General features: G+C 43.0%; 1 long non-coding RNA gene across 1 annotated transcript; it reads left to right on the plus strand.

Moving 5' to 3' along the window:
- The first annotated feature begins 1,674 nt into the window (after nt 1-1,674).
- LOC308594026 lies at nt 1,675-18,092 on the plus strand. The gene is made up of 5 exons (XR_014011238.1): nt 1,675-1,820; nt 5,379-5,470; nt 6,794-6,903; nt 16,960-17,022; nt 17,959-18,092. It is a non-coding gene; the product is annotated as an uncharacterized lncRNA (long non-coding RNA).
- Nucleotides 18,093-18,873: the final 781 nt, after the last annotated feature.

Below are 18,873 nucleotides of genomic sequence, written 5' to 3' on the forward strand. Positions count from 1 at the left end.
CATCACTACATGCATAGGCCTAAAACTCACAAAAGTTAGGTATTTACAAACTTTCCACCAAGCTTTCCACTGCAGATGATGTGCAGTGAAATCCTATGTTATGCATGTTTACTGGAAAGGATGTCCCATTGTATTCATCTGGGCTAATTCCCTAATAAAAGTGCACAGGATTGCAGTCTAACTGTATCAATGGGAAATAAAGTGGGACATGAGGCACATACTCTATGACCATCATAAAACAGAAAAAAACCCTGAGACACCTAAGGAAGCCCGTTAAGAACCCTGATAATGGAAACATGGCTGGAAGAATATGTCTGAATATGTCATTCAGAATATGTCTGAATAAATCCCTAGAGCAAGAATGGCACATTACAGACTTATAAAACTTGGTGTCCTCCAGATGTTTTGGACTATAATTCCTAACCACCCAGCAGGGTAAATGATCAGAGATGATGGGAGTTGTAGTCCCAAACATCTGGAAGTTTGGGGAAGTTTGGGGAAAGCTGGTGTAGTATAAGAAATGCATATTATTATTATTCATTTGGCCACATGCTTACTTGGGAATATATCTCATTATATAATATATGTATTATAATGAGAATATATCACATTATAGAAGAAGAAGAAGAAGAAGAAGAAGAAGAAGAAGAAGAAGAAGAAGAAGAAGAAGAAGAATTTATTATTTATACCCTACTCATCTGGCTGAGTTTCCCCAGCCACTCTGGGCGGCTCCCAATCGAGTGTTAAAAACAATAGAGCATTAAATATTAAAAACTTCCCTAAACAGGGCTGCCTTCAGATGTCTCTTAAAAATAGGATAGCTGCTTATTTCCTTGACATCTGATGGGAGGGCGTTCCACAGGGTGGGCGCCACTACTGAGAAGGCCCTCTGTTTGGTGAGAGCAATAATCACTGTAAACACGAATAAAACTAAGGTGTAAATGTATTGTTAATGATTATTATTATAACTGATGGTGATAAACTTTGCTTATGACTGAAGAGAATGTTGAAACACCTCTAATTTTAAGGAAATGTAATTCTTTCATTTCCAGTGTTGTGATTCTTTCATTTCCAGTAATGAAACCATCTTTCTTAATTTCCTACTGAACACAGATGCATTGTGCCTATGACTTTAAAAGTTATATGCTGGGGGGTGGGGTGGGAATCCGTGCCTTCTCTGGTATATTATGAATCCTCTCCACATGACTGTGCAGACTTAGCATGCATGCACCCGAGAGCAGCGTGGTACTCGTGCAAAGCGCAGCGCTGGAAGTAAAGCACTCAGACTTTCCATCCCCTGAGCTCTGAAAGCTCGCAGCCCTCATCCCCCATAATACCCAGATGCCTGGGTTTGCAGATTGCACGCACGTTACTTGAAGCAATACACACTTGCAGGCGGCAGCTCAGCCAGGTGAACCAAAATTAAAAACCTCCCTCTGGCAAAGCTATTAGAAGCTGTGCCAAGCTTGTCTCAGCTGGAAACAGCCTTTTTCCATATCTTATGGAGTTCATATGAATTGTTTTCTCTTCCAGGAGGTTGTAAATTCTCTGGGTCAGCAGATAAAACGGAGGGAGGGAGGGAGAGAGAACCACCCTCAAATGAAAGACATTTATTCTTTTGCTAAAAACGAGCTCCCAGCATTTTATTGAAATCAGATGCCATGTATGGTTTACTTCAAGGATGTTTTGCAGAAGCCAACTGCAGAGTGCAATAACTCTGTGGAACACAAACACACAGCGTTCCCACCCAGCAAGCCAAGGTGTAGTCAGAGCTGATTCAAGGGAAAGGTACCTGCTGAACAGACAGGGAGAGCAAACACGTAACGTATTTTCTCTCTTTTACGACATGTATAGCCTGTCATTTTCTCCAAAGAGCTAAAGGCACCACACATGGCACCTCCGCTCTCCATATTATCCTCACCAGAATTCTCTGAGGTAGGATAGGCTGAGAGACAGGGGAGCCAACATTGGGGTTAGAAGGGGCTTCGGCCCCCTCCATATTGGTGGGCAGCAGGCTGAGCCCCCCCCCAACATGGAGGGGGCCAACATCCCCTGCCACTGCAGGGCACCCTCCGCATGACCCAGCCCGAGACCGGGAGCCCAGAAGCTGGACAAGGACTGGGATGGGCGAAGGTGAGGGAGATTATCTCCCTCTGTGCTTTCCACTGGGTGGCATCATGTGACACATCATGTGACACGTCAGTGCCCCTGACCATCCCTAAATCACCCAGTAGGGTTTTTAGATGCATGACCATTTGAATCCAGGGTTTCCCAGGCCACAACTCCGCCATACATTGAAAGCCCATTCATATGACTTCCACCGTCGTGGCTTTCTTCAAGGAATCCTGGGAACCATCATTTGTTCAGGGTGCTGGGAAATGTGGTATTGTGAGGGGGGATACTACAGTTCCCCGGATTCTTAAGAGGAAACCAGATAAAGTGATATAAATGTGTTTTAAATGTATGGTGTGAATGTGACCGTGGTCTCACACAGGGCTTTTTTCAGCCAGAACTCGCAGGAACTCAGTTCCGGCAGCTGTCAGGTGGGCGCCATTGCCATTCTACTAAAATGAGGGAGCTCATTTCCTAGAAAAATAGGACTGGTCTTACACTCTAACCACTGCACCGCACTGGCTCTCTGGCGTAGTTGCCCTTTCTTACTTGATTTGGCTGCATTCAAGTTTCTTCCCCCTCCCCTCCCCAGTTCTTCCTAAGATCATTATCCAACTCCCCTTCTATTTCTCATTTGATCCTGACCTCCGGAGACACTGTTGCAGGAGGGAGCTGCATGCTGGAGTGAGAGAAAAGACTGTTTTTTAATGCTTTTAGCAATGTGACCTTAGGTATTGATTTAGAACCTGCTGCAGTGCTTCAGTGCAAAAAGGGAACTGTGGTAATTAAGTTAGTATCTGCACTTTCTAAAATAGTGCTGAATTGCAACAAAGAGAGAGAGAGAGAGACCCCTTTATTTCCTCCCTGCTGTCTCTCACTGAATGCAAATGCAGACACTGCCCTCTGACCCTGTGCAGCTTTCTTCAGCTGCAGCTGTGATTTGTCTTCTCTTTATGCCTTTAGGTAGGGGATGGATGGAGTCAAATCCATTCCTTCTGCTGCCCAGCTTTCTCTTCCCCAAACGGGCACTGAAGCATTTTTACACCCTACCTGACTTAATCACCCCCCTGAGATTTCTAATCGCAGAAAGAAAAACAGAAACTTGGGGAGGGGGGATACACATAAAAATGGTTCTGATGAAATTGCTTCCCCCCCCCTTTCCATTTATGTATGGAAAGACTCCTATCTCAACAAAGTGCATTAAATATAAAATAAAAAATCTTTACAAAAGAGATGTGATAACGCCAGCCTCCTGAAAACTCTGTTTTTGTATTATTTCATTAGCAAAACAGAGCTGCTAAAGGTAATGGCAATAAAACCCTGAGTACCTTGGGGTAAACATGCAAATGACATGCTAATGTATGCAGATTAGCCCACCATGTTCAGTGTCCATAAAACCCCCACTAAATGCAGCTAATTAAAGATAGGTAAGTTGCTGCTGCCTGGCATTCTGCAGAAGGCAGTATATTATCACAATTATACTACGAGTGCCTTGGGGAATCTTGTCTTATATCTACCTTTCCAAATAACTTTCTTCTCCCTTTGATTTTTTTTCCCTACTGCAAAAGAGCAACCGCCTCCTTTCTTCATTTCTCAAAGATTCAGTGTAAGTGAACTGTAAAATTTAATAATGAAACAAAAGACTGGTTCTGCAAATACTGTTGAATGGTGTGCAATTGAGATCAGTAGGTGTTAGGCATGAACTAAAAGTTATTTTTCAGAACAGATATCAAGAGAATCCCAGGATTAAATCTTACTTTGTCTCTCACACACACCTGAGTCAACTCTAAGCCAATTATTATTATTATAGAACTGAATCATTTTTACTGACTACCAGCCCAGTGCTCTGGCCTGTTCTTAGAGATCTGAAAATATGAGGGTGTTGTAAATATTTTCTAATTGCACAAATGCCTATTTTTAGATGCAGCAGAGTATATTTGTTTTTATAATAATTTGCATATTTTTAAATGCCATATTATGGCTCTAAACGCTGTTTTGTGCCTGGAGCCTACAGGAATTGGCTGGGTTTAAGTAGCTCAGTTGGTGAATGGATCCATTGTGTGCCCTTGGTTTTGAACAAACCAGGTTGTCAGTCCTTGAGCAGAGTGAAAGCTACTTGGTGGCAAGAGCTTCGAGGCATTTTCCTTACAGATAGCTTTAAATTCGTTTCCTGACTCGAAGACCAAGCTGTGGGATAATGCAAATGAGCGAAGGCCTAAGCCTGCTCAAGTATTCAGAAGTATTCCTGTGACAGCAGAAGAAACTTAGAGCTCAGTACTATACATGTTTACTCAGGTATGAATCCCATTGAATTCAATGGGGCTTACTCCCATGTAAATGGTTATAGGATTGCAGCTGGAGCCTTACTTAGTTATTCTACTGAGGCCACATTGTTCTGCCTCAGTCAAACCTGTGATATCAGTGCTTACTTTTCAGCATTTCAGCACACACTTAGATCCTGTGGTGTGTTACATGTTGTTTGTGCCACAGTTCTGAGCTTGTGGCAAAATTATACACTCTCTCTCTATATATATTTACAGCAGCTTGAAACCCCACCTTATCATCAGTTCCCTCCTGAATGAATTGCATGTAAGAACACTCCTCGCTTCGCCTCATACTTTCTTTCTCTTGTCTTTTCAAGTTTAAAAAGATACAGTGAAGGACTTCAGAATTCTGTTGCCAAAGTCTGCATCCTTACGATAACATTCAGCAGCCTCGTGCCATCCAGATGTTTGGGTCTAAACTCCCAGCATCATGCTGCCTGGGGCTGATGGGTAGAGCTGTCAATTTAAGTTTTTCTTCAGTTTCTCATTTCCCTCCCAATCTTAATTTCAGTATAAATTACTGTGCAAATCAGCTGCAGCAGCTGAGTTGTGTCACCAGTGGGACTCTGTGGGGCATGCCCTCCAGTCTGTCTCATCCACACGGTTGCTTTGCCAACACCCTGCCCTTACCTTCCTGACTGACATTCGCCGCCACCCCAGGTTTTGGCAGTTTCTTGTGTCTTGCTCCTCTGCAAACTTACATAGTTCTGAAGACCTGCTATATGACACCATCAGTCCGTCATCAGACAATGGAATTCTGCCTGTGCCATACGTTGTTGGTGACTGTTATCCTTTTTCACACATTCACTGGATCGATCCATACATATGTGTAGTGAGGAGCAGGAACATGCCAGCTCTGCCCTTGCTTCAGACCGCAATATGTTTAGCTGAACATCGGCACACAAGGTAGGCTGTATTATTATGCGTTTTCTGTTCACAGAGTTGGCAACCCTGCAGAAAGAAGTTCCCCAACTCATTCATATTAAGCCTACAGTATGTGTCTTCATGTATGTGTCCAGACCTTCAATTAAAAGGTAAAAGGTAAAGGACCCCTGGAAGGTTAAGTCCACGCTAAGGCAACCATGGGGTGTGGCGCTCATCTTGCTTTCAGGCCAAGGGAGCCAGTGTTTGTCCACAAGCAGTTTCTGGGTCATGTGGCCAGCATGAATAAACTGCTTCTGGCATGAAGAGTATCAGAGCTAGCATGGAAACGCCGTTTACCTTCCTGCTGCAGCGATACCTATTTATCTACTTGCACTGGTGTGCTTTCGAACTGCTAGGTTGGTAGGAGCTGGGACAGAGCAATGGGAGCTCACCTCGTGACGTGGATTTGAACTGCCAACCTTCTGATTGGCAAGCCTAAGAGGCTCAGTGGTTTAGACCACAGTGCCACCCACGTCCTTTTTAGATCTTCAATTACTGTAATGTGAAAAGCGGGTGCAGCCCTCCCTCTCCTTCGTGGATTCAGTGAATTGGTCATTAATCTGCATGAAGGCCATGATTATAGAGCTGTTTTCCCACTTGAAGATACCTGCAAATATGTATTTCTTTAGATTTATGGATCATCCCAGCTTCAGGGAAGGTAAATATTCCATAATTCATTTCCTCTCTGTTCACTATTGCTGTGGGTCTGCTCTTACTTCTTGTACAAGAGCAGTGACTTCAGGAAGGCCACCCGGGGACTCAACGGCTAAGACGGGAAAGGTTTTGAGTTCAGGTTCAGAAGAGTGACTGTGGTTGACTTGGGAAGATGAAAAAAGAGTTCCGTCTTGTAAAAGTCATTTCTGCCTATTTAAGAAGCACTTCAAGGGAGTGGCAGCACTTCTTTCGATTAAGCCTTATTCGCGGGGAAGGGACAGCGCAGAATCTGCTGATATTGGCAGAAACGGCCTTGGCTTCTTTTCGATGCTTCCCTTGATGAGTGTTTAAAGAACAGCTTTGGATCTGGCAGTCAGAGGACTTTTCCCACTTGTTTTACTTCTAAATATTCTTCAAAAGCTTCAGGGGCCTACTGAGCATCACTTTGATCCTTCAAGCATATTCACCACAGAGGTTTACACCTACCTCGGACGATGCTCAACTCATTTCCTATCCACATTCAAGTTTCTAATTATTACTCTCAGGCACAAGGTGCTCTCAGCCTCCACCCAAACCACTGAATTTATGAAAGGATACGTAGATGGGAATTTGGGCTGCAGATGGGTAGGATGAACCCTCTGATAAATGGAGTGGAGACTACCTTACCTGGGCAAATGGGGCAGTGTCCCACCAACCTCAGCCAGTTCCCACCTGCCTTCCTTCTTACTTACAACCAGTCCAGAGGGGGTAACACCGTCTGACAACTTCCTCCTTATTAGGAAGAAGATGGAGACAAACTAGAATCTGCCTGCCATTGGTTCTGGATCCACCTACTGCTTGACCTTCCTCCTTTCCTGTGCCAATGGGCACCAGCCACTACTGGCTAAAGGTAAATTAGTTTTAAGTTAGAGCATTCCCCCCCCCCTTGTGAGTACTATGCTGTTGCCCACAGCCTGTTAATTTCAGATCAGAACACCAAAATGTGAGAGTTATAGCTACACCATTGGTATTCATGTAGTTGTCAGAGCCTGACCCTCAATTCCCCATGTACTCCATAAGCAATGGTAGTAGTTTTCTGGACCCTGAGATCATCTTCTGAGGCTCTCCTTCATGTCCCTCCTCCTCAAGAGGTTCAGAGGGTGACAACACGAGAACAGGTCTTCTCTGCAGTGGCTCCCCATCTGTGGGATGCTCTCCCCAGGGAAGTTCACCTGGTGCCTTCACTATACACCTTTAGGCGCCAGGCAAAAACATTCCTTTTTAACCAGGCCTTTGGTTGATCTGATTTACATCCTGTGCCCTCTTAAAATGTGGTTTGGTTTTGTTTTTGTGGGGTGGGGGCATTGGGTTGTTGTTTTTATTTTTATTATGTATTTTGTGGTATAATATCTTGATTTTATTCTGTGAACCGCCCTGAGTCCCCTGGGTATAAGGAGGTTAAATAAATAAATAAATAAATAAATAAATAAAGAAAGAAAGGTTCCTGAGGATGCCCACTCCCCTTTCCTCCATGGTGAGAAAAAGAAGGCCACTTTGCTGGAAGAACTTGCCCATCATGACTTCAACTCCTTGCTCAGTGGTAAAGCTTACCGACTGAGCATGGGCCAGCTGATATCTCTCAGCCGAACCAACCTCACAGGACTGTTGTGGGGAGAAACAGGCACATTGCCCTGAGCTCCTAGGAGGAAAGGTGGCAATGAAAAAAATTAAAATATTCTAATTTGGGACAGCAGTTCCTCCTCAAAGGCCATGCTATTCAATATATTTAGCAATCTTTTCCAAAGTAAATACTTACTGATTTATAGTGGGTATGGGTTCCTTCCCTTTTCCATACCTTTGTCAGGGGTTTTATCATTCAGAATGTGAGTTTAAACTGCACAGGTCTGCTATCTTTGTAGCTTGGGCAGGTGGTGAGAAGATTGCAGTGAGAAGATATTTTGATGGCAAGTTGAAGTACACTGGATAGCACTTGAACTTGCTGATGGTCTAACATGAACCCTGGTGTTGGAGTGGGAACCGACAAAACTAATTTTAAGTCTGAACAATTGTCCTACAACCAGAGGGTGGTAGTGGTTCTAACAAACTTATAAACACTGGTTCTAACTGGTGAGCCTCTTAGATTTCAAAGGAAATCATGCTGATTGGATAGTTTGCAGTTAGTAAGCATCAGTGAAACAGGTGAACAGAAGAACAGGCACTGCTTGCCTACATAAGGACATGCCTTACCAAAATTATGACCACCAAATCTAAACAATCTACTGATGCAAATTTCCTTTTCTTGTGACCAAATATGATTTTTGAAATGCACACTTTTGGTTACCAAACTCTGTCTTTAGCTCAGCAGAATGGAGCATTCTGCTCTTCCTCCTGAAATCAGCCCACAGTGGTGGGTCAATATATTTCCCTGATAAAGAACATAAACTTATTAACATATGAGTAAAACATATCAGTGTGATGTTGCAGCAATGTGGGGGTTTTGTACAGCAGCTGATATTCCCAGTGACCTTGTAATATGGATGAAATCCAATATTAGAACCTGAAAGGGGCTATTAGGGAGAGGGGAGGGAAAGCCTTGCAAGATTCTTTTGCACAAGTGGCCTTTGTAGAAAGAAATAAGAAATGAAATCCAGCCACCTGCTGCAAGGCATGGCTATCCAGGCACCAGTCTGACCCCCCTCACTTGACCTGCTATGACACCACCCAGGCTGTACACATAATGCAACCCAAACATCTGATCTTGCAAACCGCACTGGAAAGTGTGAGCAAGTACATTGGCACATCCCTCACGTACTATGCTGCGATGTTTTCTTTCTTTCTCCATTGGATTGAGCCATTCTGCAGCAGGAGCTTTTAATAGACCGAAAGAAAAGAGATCTATCACAAGACTGCCCTGGTCTTGCACCCTTCTTCTGTTTTAAGCTGCAGTGACCTCAGAGAGCACAAGACTAGTCCTCCTGCCCGGCCCTTTTCAAACCCAAGCCTGCCTCAAAGGAGTCTTGTTTTCTTGCTGGCTTTCGCACACCAAGGCACTGTTGTGTGACTTTAACATTGTAAATTATGTCTGTTTAAGAAAATGTCAGTGTTTTTTAAAAACAGAATAACAAGAACTTTGGAAAGGCTGGGCTGTGCATTTTACTCCCAAAGTTTGAATGCAAGGAGAATGGTACATTCATCATTCTAAACCAGCAGGAAAAGAGACGAAAGATGGATGCACAATGCAACTTCAGTCCCAAGTAACGTGATAGCTGTTTCTTTTCTTTAAAGCAAGCTTATCTGGGACATGTTAGTGCTCATAATCTGACATCTGAGGCACTATCAATGCTGGTCTCTACTTACAAGCAACTGAAATGTTGAAAAGCCTCTTTCTTAAAAATTGAGGCTGTTTCCATATGATCTTAACCAGGGGGTTGCTTGGGGTAGGAGCATTTTGTGGTCCTCCAAATAGGATGACATGGGCACCCCATTGCCAGCTGTTTTTATGTTTTCCCTCCTTGAATCAATGTCATCAATTTTTTTTAGTTTTACCTATGTTGGGAGCAGTCATCTGACTATGCTTGCCATTGCATTGGCTTTAGGCTTACTATATCCTACATACTGGGGTATTTAACGTGAACATAGCTCTGTGTGTATTTTGGTTTAGTGAATATTTCAGGACAATAGTGCAAATTGCTTCTTGCCTGTTGGTCTCCCCCCCCCCCCCGGCACACACCTTAAGACCCGTGTGATGATGATTGGTTGCCAGATCCAGAGCCCATGCAGGTGTACACCCTGATGAAGATGGAAGATGGGAAGGTAGGACCCAGGGAAGTCTGAGCTCAGTCCCTCCAATTGTCCCTATTTTCCAGGTACAGGCCCAGATTTACAGAAGCCGTCTCGGTTCTTATTTGATCCCAGAATGTCTCGCTTTTCCTTAAGACGTCTGTATTTTCACCAGAGTAATGTTGAAGGGTATGATAGGATGTCCCTATTTTCATTGGAGAAATGTTGGAGGATATGGAGTTATGCCACCCCCGAGCCAAGGAGATGAGTAAATTACAACCTTTAGAAGGCACCAGAAGGCAGGGAAGGGTTTTTTTTAATGTTTCATATTTTATTATGCTTTTATTTATGCTGGAGCTGGAAGCTGGCCAGAGTGGATGATGCAGCCCAGTCAGATCAACAGAATAAAGGTAAAGGGACCCCTGACCGTTAGGTCCAGTCGTGGCCGACTTTGGGGTTGTGGCACTCATCTCGCTTTATTGGCCGAGGGAGCCGGTGTACAGCTTCCGGGTCATGTGGCCAGCATGACTAAGCCACTTCTGGCGAACCAGAGCAGCGCACAGAAACGCTGTTTACCTTCCCGCCGGAGTGGTACCTATTTATCTACTTGCACTTTGACGTGCTTTCAAACTGCTAGGTTGGCAGGAGCAGGGACTGAGCAACAGCAGCTCACTCTGTTGCGGGGATTCCAACCGCCGACCTTCTGATCGGCAATCTTAGGCTCTGTGGCTTAACCCACAGCGCCACCCGCGTCCCAACAACAGAATAGGATGTCCCTATTTTCATCAGAAAAATGTTGGAGGGCATGTGAGTTGTCTTCTGATTTCATCCTGGATGATGGAGCTTTGGCACTGGCAGTGTAGGCTGTGGAGCTGGCTGAGGAGGAAGGTTTAAGGGGTGCCTGAAATATATGGTTTGGACGTAGCCTTAAAAGTAAATGGGAGGTGAAGAAGGTGACTATATTTTGTTGAGAACACAAAAATAGTAGCAGCAATGGAAAGGAAGCTGTGAAACTAACTGAACACAACTAACTCTCTCTCTCTCTCTCTCTCTCTCTCTCTCTCTCTCTCTGTGTGTGTGTGTGTGTGTGTGTGTGTGTGTTTTGGAACGACAGCCTAAAGGATAAATGAGAATAAGCCACCGTGGTAGTGACAAGTAAGAAACCCCCTCTTCGAATGGAGATGCATATTATATCAGATGTGACTTCAGTAAGTACAAGGACTGGAAATTTCTGCATAAATAGATAATAGAGGACAGAGGCTCTAGAGCAGAGATAAAAAGCTGAGTAGGTGTGACAAAAACCTGCTTCTCTTATGCTTACAAAGCCCAGGTCAAGCTCATCAACTCTAGGGGGTTGATGTGTCTCAAACCCCAGCAAATTGGGGGTGGGGATTGTCTACAACAGAAGAGGAGAGTTAACTGTGAATAGGGTTAAGTGGTGGAAGAGGAAAGTCCCTAGCAAGAATTAGTATGTCTGCAGCTGATCATTTTATTAAAATAATGAATACTTTATTTTGTTTTCAATGGCCTGAAGACATGTATAAAGTTGTTTATGAGTTATTTAAAGATGGGGTTGAATGGAGACTCTGTAGTCATAGCAGTCTGTTTGGAATTCTTGTAATGAGAGGTCAGATGTGATGCAGCAAGGAACACACAAAGCAGGGAAAAAGAGGGATGGAGATCCATTTATAAAGGTCAAGCGATCAGATTTTTCTTAGCGGGCACATGTGGTTCTAGTTTGCTCGTATTTTCCAAGGGCTTGTTCTCACAAGCTTCTATTTCTTATATCATAAAGATGATGGTAACAAGGTCAATGATAAATTGCCTTACTCTGGATTTGTTTCCATCATCTTTCTTCCAGCTGCTCCAGTCACTGCCTATGCTCCAGTGAATCTTCGCTTCCATCAGCGTTGATGCATTGTGGCAGAATCACCTTATTCACAACTCCCCTCCTAAAAAAAAGACCCATGCCCATGATAAGATTCTTACGATAGCTCTTTGGATGGAGCTGATAAATGCACTGAATCAGACATGTCCTTTAGAAGTAGTTGCCAGCCTTTTTCTTTCTGCGAGAGTGTCATATGTCAGGTGCAAAATATGCAGCAGTGCTACTCTACTGTTCAATGGAGTACATTTGTCAGCCACTCACGCCTTATAGTTATGCAGTCACTTCTCAGGACTACTGTATAAAATGTGACTTGAATTGGCATTGACAAATATTGTCACAGTGCACCTTCTTTCCTGGCAGTAGAAAATGAACTTAAGAAGAGGCTGCAGGATCAGGCCAAAGACCTATCCATTCCAGCATCCTGTTCTCACAGACAGTGGCGTAGCATGGCAGGGGAGGGAGGGGCTCCCGGGGCAATTGGCCTGGGTGCAATTTTTATTTAGGGGTGTGCCTCTGCAGTTGCTGCCCTGACTGGAGGCACTCCCTACCCCACCTGCCCACCTAACTTGAGCAGCAGCATGCTGAGCAGGAGCTGGGAGAGAACAGGAGGAGGACAGGCCCTGTCATCCCTCGGTCGCGTGGCATCCATGCTGGTGGGGAAGGCAGGCGGACAGCGAGACTCACGGTGGAGTGGCACCCCAGCCCAAGGAGGCTCATGCATGTCCTGCCACTGCTCTGCAGCTCTGTTCGGCAGCAGAGGCCGCAGTTAGGCAACACAACACTTACTTTAGGAGGTACGATACTTGCCCTGGACGCTGACAAGCCACGCTATGCCACTGCTCACAGATGCTCTTGGGAAGCCCACAAGTAAGACCTGAGTGCAACAGTACTCTTCCCACAGCAACTGGTATTCACAGGCATACTGAATAAAGATTGAGCATTGGAAATGCCTACCAAGAAGAAACAGAAATGATCAGTTGTTTCACCACTTGTTTAATATCTGAGCTATTGCAGTGTCTCTTCTCCTGGCTTACTCATCTCTCACGCTCAAGCTCCCTTTTCTGTTTTCATTTCTGCTGTTCATCATTGCTCTTCCCACTGGGCAGTCTGAGTACAAATCACCTCTGTTTCCTGCATCTTCACTGCTATAGAGACTTCTCTGTATTTTAGGAACACTCCCCTATCCACTGCCAATCTTCCTTCCTTGCTGCTTTGATGTGGATCTCTGTTACACACTAAACAAATAAAACCGCTTGTTCAGGGGTCCATGGTCACAATTCCTCAGGCACTAGACTGGCAGAAAGTCATATTAATTACAGTAGCCTTTGCAGAAACTGCTCTCAGCAGATTAGATCCCACATAGGAAGAGAACCTTTATACGCTCCTCATCAAGTCGACACAATTTAGCACTGTTCATAATTGGAGTGGCTCAAGCTGTTGCACGACAGAAGCATAAAAATATGAAATTTATTTTCCTGATACTAAATATTTCAAGTTCTTGTTTTAAGTGTTCAGAAAGTGGTCATGACCCGAGGCGCTTCAGACACATATAATAGTATAATACACTAGCTATTTCATTTTTTTAAAGAAAGCAACTGATACAATTTTCATTCCTTCACAAACCTTCTAAGTGTACAGCAAATTGTCTCCCAAATGAACAAACCAACCCCACAAGCAATCAGGTTTCGCTCTGAAAACACTTATTTAACTGTTTCTTCTTATTATTTATATATGCCAGCAAATTGTTAGACATTTTAGCAGTCCATAAGTAAAGCAACTTCATTTCATATTCATTATGCTTCTCCAAGAAATATATTAGGTGCTATGTGTTGCAATTTTTTACATTAATAACATGATTATTGTGACCCCTCAGCTTTTCAAATACCATAGATAGATATAGATAGATGATAGATAGATAGATGATAGATTGATAGATGATAGATTGATAGATGATAGATGATAGATAGATAGATAGATAGATGATAGATAGATAGATAGATAGATAGATAGATAGATAGATAGATAGATAGATAGATAGATGATAGATATAGATAGATGATAGATATAGATAGATAGACATATGAAAAAAATAATTCAGCCTGGAAAAACCTGTTGGACTAGTGAGGCTTTATAAGATGTCCATAGGGTCAAACATTATTAAGTATAAACATAGCCAGGGAGCCCATCTGAAGCACTGGGGCCAGCGTTGAAAAGGCTATGCTCTGACAACTCACAGATATTTTCAGAAATAGGGCAGGGAGCAAGGAAAAGGTTCTTCTGGGTTATGCAAGACCCGTGGTGTGTTTATTAAAACTAACACTTAAAATATGCTTAGAGATAGTTGATGCCATTGCTACAGCATAGGCTGAAGAGGAAAGAGCTATGGCTAAGTGGCAGAGTATTTGCTTTGTTTGGAAAAGGCCCTGGGTTCAATCCCCAGCATCTCTAGCTAGAGCTGAGAGACAACTCTGTCTGCAACTTTTTCAGAGCCTCTGCCTGCCAGTGAAGACACATACTGAGCTAGAGAGGCTAATGTTCTAACTCAGTTCGAGACAGCTTCCTGTGTTGCTAAGATACCCCTCATCTCAAAATGTGTAAGGAGCTATGGTGCAGGGTTCTGTTCCAGCTGCAGCTTCCAAATAGTGCACTGCAATCACCAGTCTTTGAAGAAATCCCTTTTTTAGATCCAGTCTTCTCAAAGGGCATCATGGCCTCAGTAGATCCACCCAGAAACAGAAAGCTACGTATCCTACCTAGGAGACAAGATGGGCAAAATAGAGATGTACCTGATGTACTATTTGGAGGAAATGAAGCTTCCTAAAGGAGGTAGGAACTGAGATAGCATTGAGGGCAACATGGTGCTGTAACCTGGTTAAACCGAACAAGGTCTGGGTCTGTTCAGTGCTTGGTTGGGCAATCACCTGGGAACTCGACACACCACAATGAGGTCTAATCATAGATGAAGTAAATATAGAAATTGTGAAAAGGTTTGACATGAAAGGAGGTGCACCCGTAGTGATAATTCTTGGGAAAGGGCAAGAAGAATCCCAATAGGTAATTATTTTAAATCCATTCTTTCCTACAACTTTGCCACTACCTCCTTGTTTGTGACCAAGCTGGTGTAGGAAAGAAGGAACATAGCACAGCGCAACTCTGGGACTTTTTCCAGAGCACAGTACTTGAGAGGCCTTCTTTGCAATGCATGCGACTGAGGTGATGGTGAGGCTCCCAAGTTTGCTTGCGACGTATTATGATAGTCAGAGAGTGAGAAAAAGAAGCAATGGCTGGATCCTTCTTTTCTCTTCTTTGATGGTACCATTAAAATGGTATCACTTCTTTGCAAGGTTGGTTAAATGTTGCATTTCATCTGGCTGAAAATCTTTTGTGAAAGCTCGGGGTAAATCTGTGTAGTCAGAAGTAGCCACCACCAAGTTCAACGGAGCTTACACCCAGGAAACTATGCACTAGATTACATTTATGCTGATCATAATAAATAGGGTACTGTGTGCTATGTGCTCTTTGATGTTCGCAGGCAGTACGACCCACCTGCGCAGGTTACTTTATTCTGTTTTTTGGGGAATGCAGCCCTTTAGCCAGTGATGGAAGGGAAAGAATTTTTTGTGGTCTAGTAACATGAGTAAAAAGAAGAACTAGTTGCAGAGAGAAATTGAGACCTTATAAAACTGTTGTGGGCTTCCCTCTTGGGAAGGGACATGCCAATCCCCTTCTACCTGTTGTCAAACAAATGCAGACACTCCAAGTGTCCCTATGTTCCAAGATGTCCCTGATTCAGAGAAGCTGCCCTGGTTTCTGATTTGATCCCGGAATGTCCCACTTTTCCTTAGGATGTCCCTATTTTTGTTGGAGAAATGTATGGAGTTATCTGACCCCCCCCCCCAGCCACCTGAAGGCAATCCTGTATAGGGAAGTTTTTAAAAATATTTAATGTTTCATTTTGTTTTTATATATGTTGGAAGCTGCCCAGAGTGGCTGGGGCAACCCACTAAGATGTGTAGGGTATAAATAGTAAAATTAACATTATGGAATGGGGCATCATTATTTTCATCAGAGAAATGTTAGAGGGTATGCAAATAGTATGTGATATGCACTCCAGAACACACACCACTTGTACATATAACTAACACTGCCCATGTGATATGCAGGTGTTTTAGTTTATAACTTTCTCCTCACAGACAGCAGCCAGATTTCCCAAGAGTTTATGCTCCACGGTTTCTCGGCAAAAAGAGACATTGTACAGGCTCACAGACCCTGGCTGTTGATAAGTGTATTTGTTTTCATCATTTGAATTTTTTAAAAAACAAAACAAAACAAAGCAAGATCTTCCGTTGTGTAAATCAGCTGGGCAGATGTTCTCAACACTGTTCCTTGGCCCGTGAAAAATGTGTGAGGTTTACATAGTGGCTAGACCATCTCAGTCTCTGTGTTATGTTTCTACTAATCCTGTGATACCTTACAGTCTACCACTGTGGTTCATAAATCAGTTAAGGCAGAGCACAGAAGCACAGGATATAGTGCACTAAGTTCACCTTGTCATACTGGGCTCCTGTGAATATAAAGCAACTTATGAGTAGGGGTGGGGGAGAAATTTGAAACAATATGCAATTTGAAACACAGCCATTTATGATGTTGCTTTATGCTGAGTCGGACCATTTAAACCAGCATTGCCTATTCTGACTGGCAGCAGCTATCAAATATATCCAGCCTCTCTCGGGTAGAATATGTTGAACTTGAGGGCAAATACTTTGAAATAATGCATTTAGGATTACCCCATCTTTCATTTCATTCCATTTATTATATTTCTGTGCTGCTTTCCACTCACACAAATCACAAAGCGACTCACAAACAATAAATAACAATAACATAATTAATTACAATAACAGAACCTCAGAAATTCAACATAAGTCATATAGTCATTTTGTTGACTATATTAACAAATCCTCACATTCTATAAAACACTATTAACAAGACAGCTTTAAAAAAAAAGCTGAACAGCACAAGCATATAAAAGTCATATTATAAGATGCACAGAGCGCTCATAATCCACAAAGCCAATAACCAAAAACAAACTTGGCACTGCTGAATTCACACACACACATACACACACACATTCCTCACCCATACGACCACTAATCTTCTACTCAGCTCATCAAAAGACACATACACATAATGCCCATGGCAGCAATTTCATTCTGAAGGCTCCTAGGACTTGAGGGTGGGGTAAAGCAATTGGAAAAACTATTGCCTGATGGTCAGCACAAAGTCTCTCTCCTCTCACAGTTCTTCCTCTGGAAACAGCTCCCTTACCAAAGTTCCCTAGGGCTGAAGGGTGGGACAAGGCAAGTAGAAAAGCCTTAATGATTTTAGTGAGCCCAACACTCTCATCCTAAACAACTATCTTTGGAAGTAACATCCATAAAACTGAATAGGATTGAGTGATCAAAATGTAAGATAGTTTATACATTATGAGCTGAAATTATAAAACTTTATCCAAGGAGACGATGTAGCACAGGTGGATTTCAGCACAGCTTCACAAAAGCCAGAGGGAGTTACCACAGCTGCAAGTAGTAGCTGTTGTCTTCTGAGCAGCATGCCTTCCCTTACACATGTTTTGAGCTGTATCTTTGATCAGTGTATTCAATGCAGTGAGGTCCCCACAATCTTTGAGAGGGAGTAGACAGATAAATCTCTGGATCAGGCTGTAAGTGCCTTAAGGTTTTATAGCTAAGGAAGCAATCGCTTTCCCAAAGACCTGAAACTCACAAACCTAGCAACATTTGTAGAGGCCGGTTCTTCACTAGGAAGTTTTCTTGGGATAAAATTTTCTGTAGTATTTTTTGATTCCTCTCTGGAGCTTTGTGACAAAATTCCAAGCAATACAGTATGACACCGACATGATGTACAAAATACAAGGAATCTTCTCGTTTAAATTTCCTTGGCTCAGTTTTGTGAGCTGGAGAAGAGAGAGAAGACACTGGAAGATGATTCATACTGTTTATAAGAACTTCCTCCTTCTAGTGAACCATGGATGTGTCAGAAAAAAAATGAAACTTTCCTTGCGGATATGATTTTATTTTGTTTAAAATTTCTTTAAGAGCTTGTGCTGGAGCTCAACAGGACAGATCTGGCTGACTGAAAGAAATCGCATGATGGGTTCCACTACATTTGTCCTTGCCAGTAATAAGGCCATGTAGCCAATTTTCTCTACGAACCCTTCCCACTGTCTTCACCTCTCATTCTGACTCCATTAAACGATGTTTTCTTTTCTTTTTCATGAAGAGGGCAAAGATGTTTAAACCCTGATCCAAAGCACATTTAACTGGAACTAAATCCACTGTTTTTCATGCAGCTTAAGATGCCTTTCTCAGTTACACATGGCTCTTCTTAAATATATAAATAAAATTTGAAAAGGATTTGTGCTCCAATTATGGTTGCCATTTGACTACAGGGGAAAAAATATCCCAGCTTTTTTTTTGGGGGGGGGGAGGGGAGACGGGAGGATTGAGCCTGCTGCAACAAACGAGTCAAACTTAGCAACTTAAGGATTTTGCCAGGCTTGCCTAATATTTGTATTTGCAGTTGGAATCCATTCATTGTTACTAATAAACTTAATAAATGGGACATTTTCCTCAGAAAAATAAAGCAGTGGGACGTTTTCCAGAAAGCAATTGTGTTTTGGACGTTTTCCCACCCCACATCAGGGACTAGGCCCTAGGATACACACACAGGCTCAGCCTCCCATTTCTGTCAGCTCCCGACACAGGGGCAAAGAGAGGTTTGTTTGTTTGTTCATTAAAGTATCGATATACTGCCATATCATAAAATATCAGGGTGGTGTACGACATTAAAACATAAAATCTGTTCCTGCTTCAAGTCTTTCATACTGGTGGTTGGCGCCCATTCTGAACAACTGGTATTCAGAAACAAAGTGCCTTCAATACCAGTGCTGGAACATAGCCATCAAGTCACTGATGTCTTGATCCTCCATGAATTGTTTAATCCCTTTAAAGGCCATCCAACTTGGTAGCCATCACTGCTTCATGCAAGGGCAAATGCCATTGATTATCTATGTAGTGTGTGAAGAAGTGCTTCCTTTTGTCTGCCCTAAATCCCATCACCCCTTCTCTCAGGCCTTCCCATATCTCCCAAGTACCTCAGGAAAAACAGGATATCCTGTTTTTTGGTGAGAGATCA

Source organism: Podarcis bocagei, assembly GCF_964188305.1.
Source record: "Podarcis bocagei genome assembly, chromosome: 8".
Classification (NCBI taxonomy): Eukaryota; Metazoa; Chordata; class Lepidosauria; order Squamata; family Lacertidae; genus Podarcis; species Podarcis bocagei.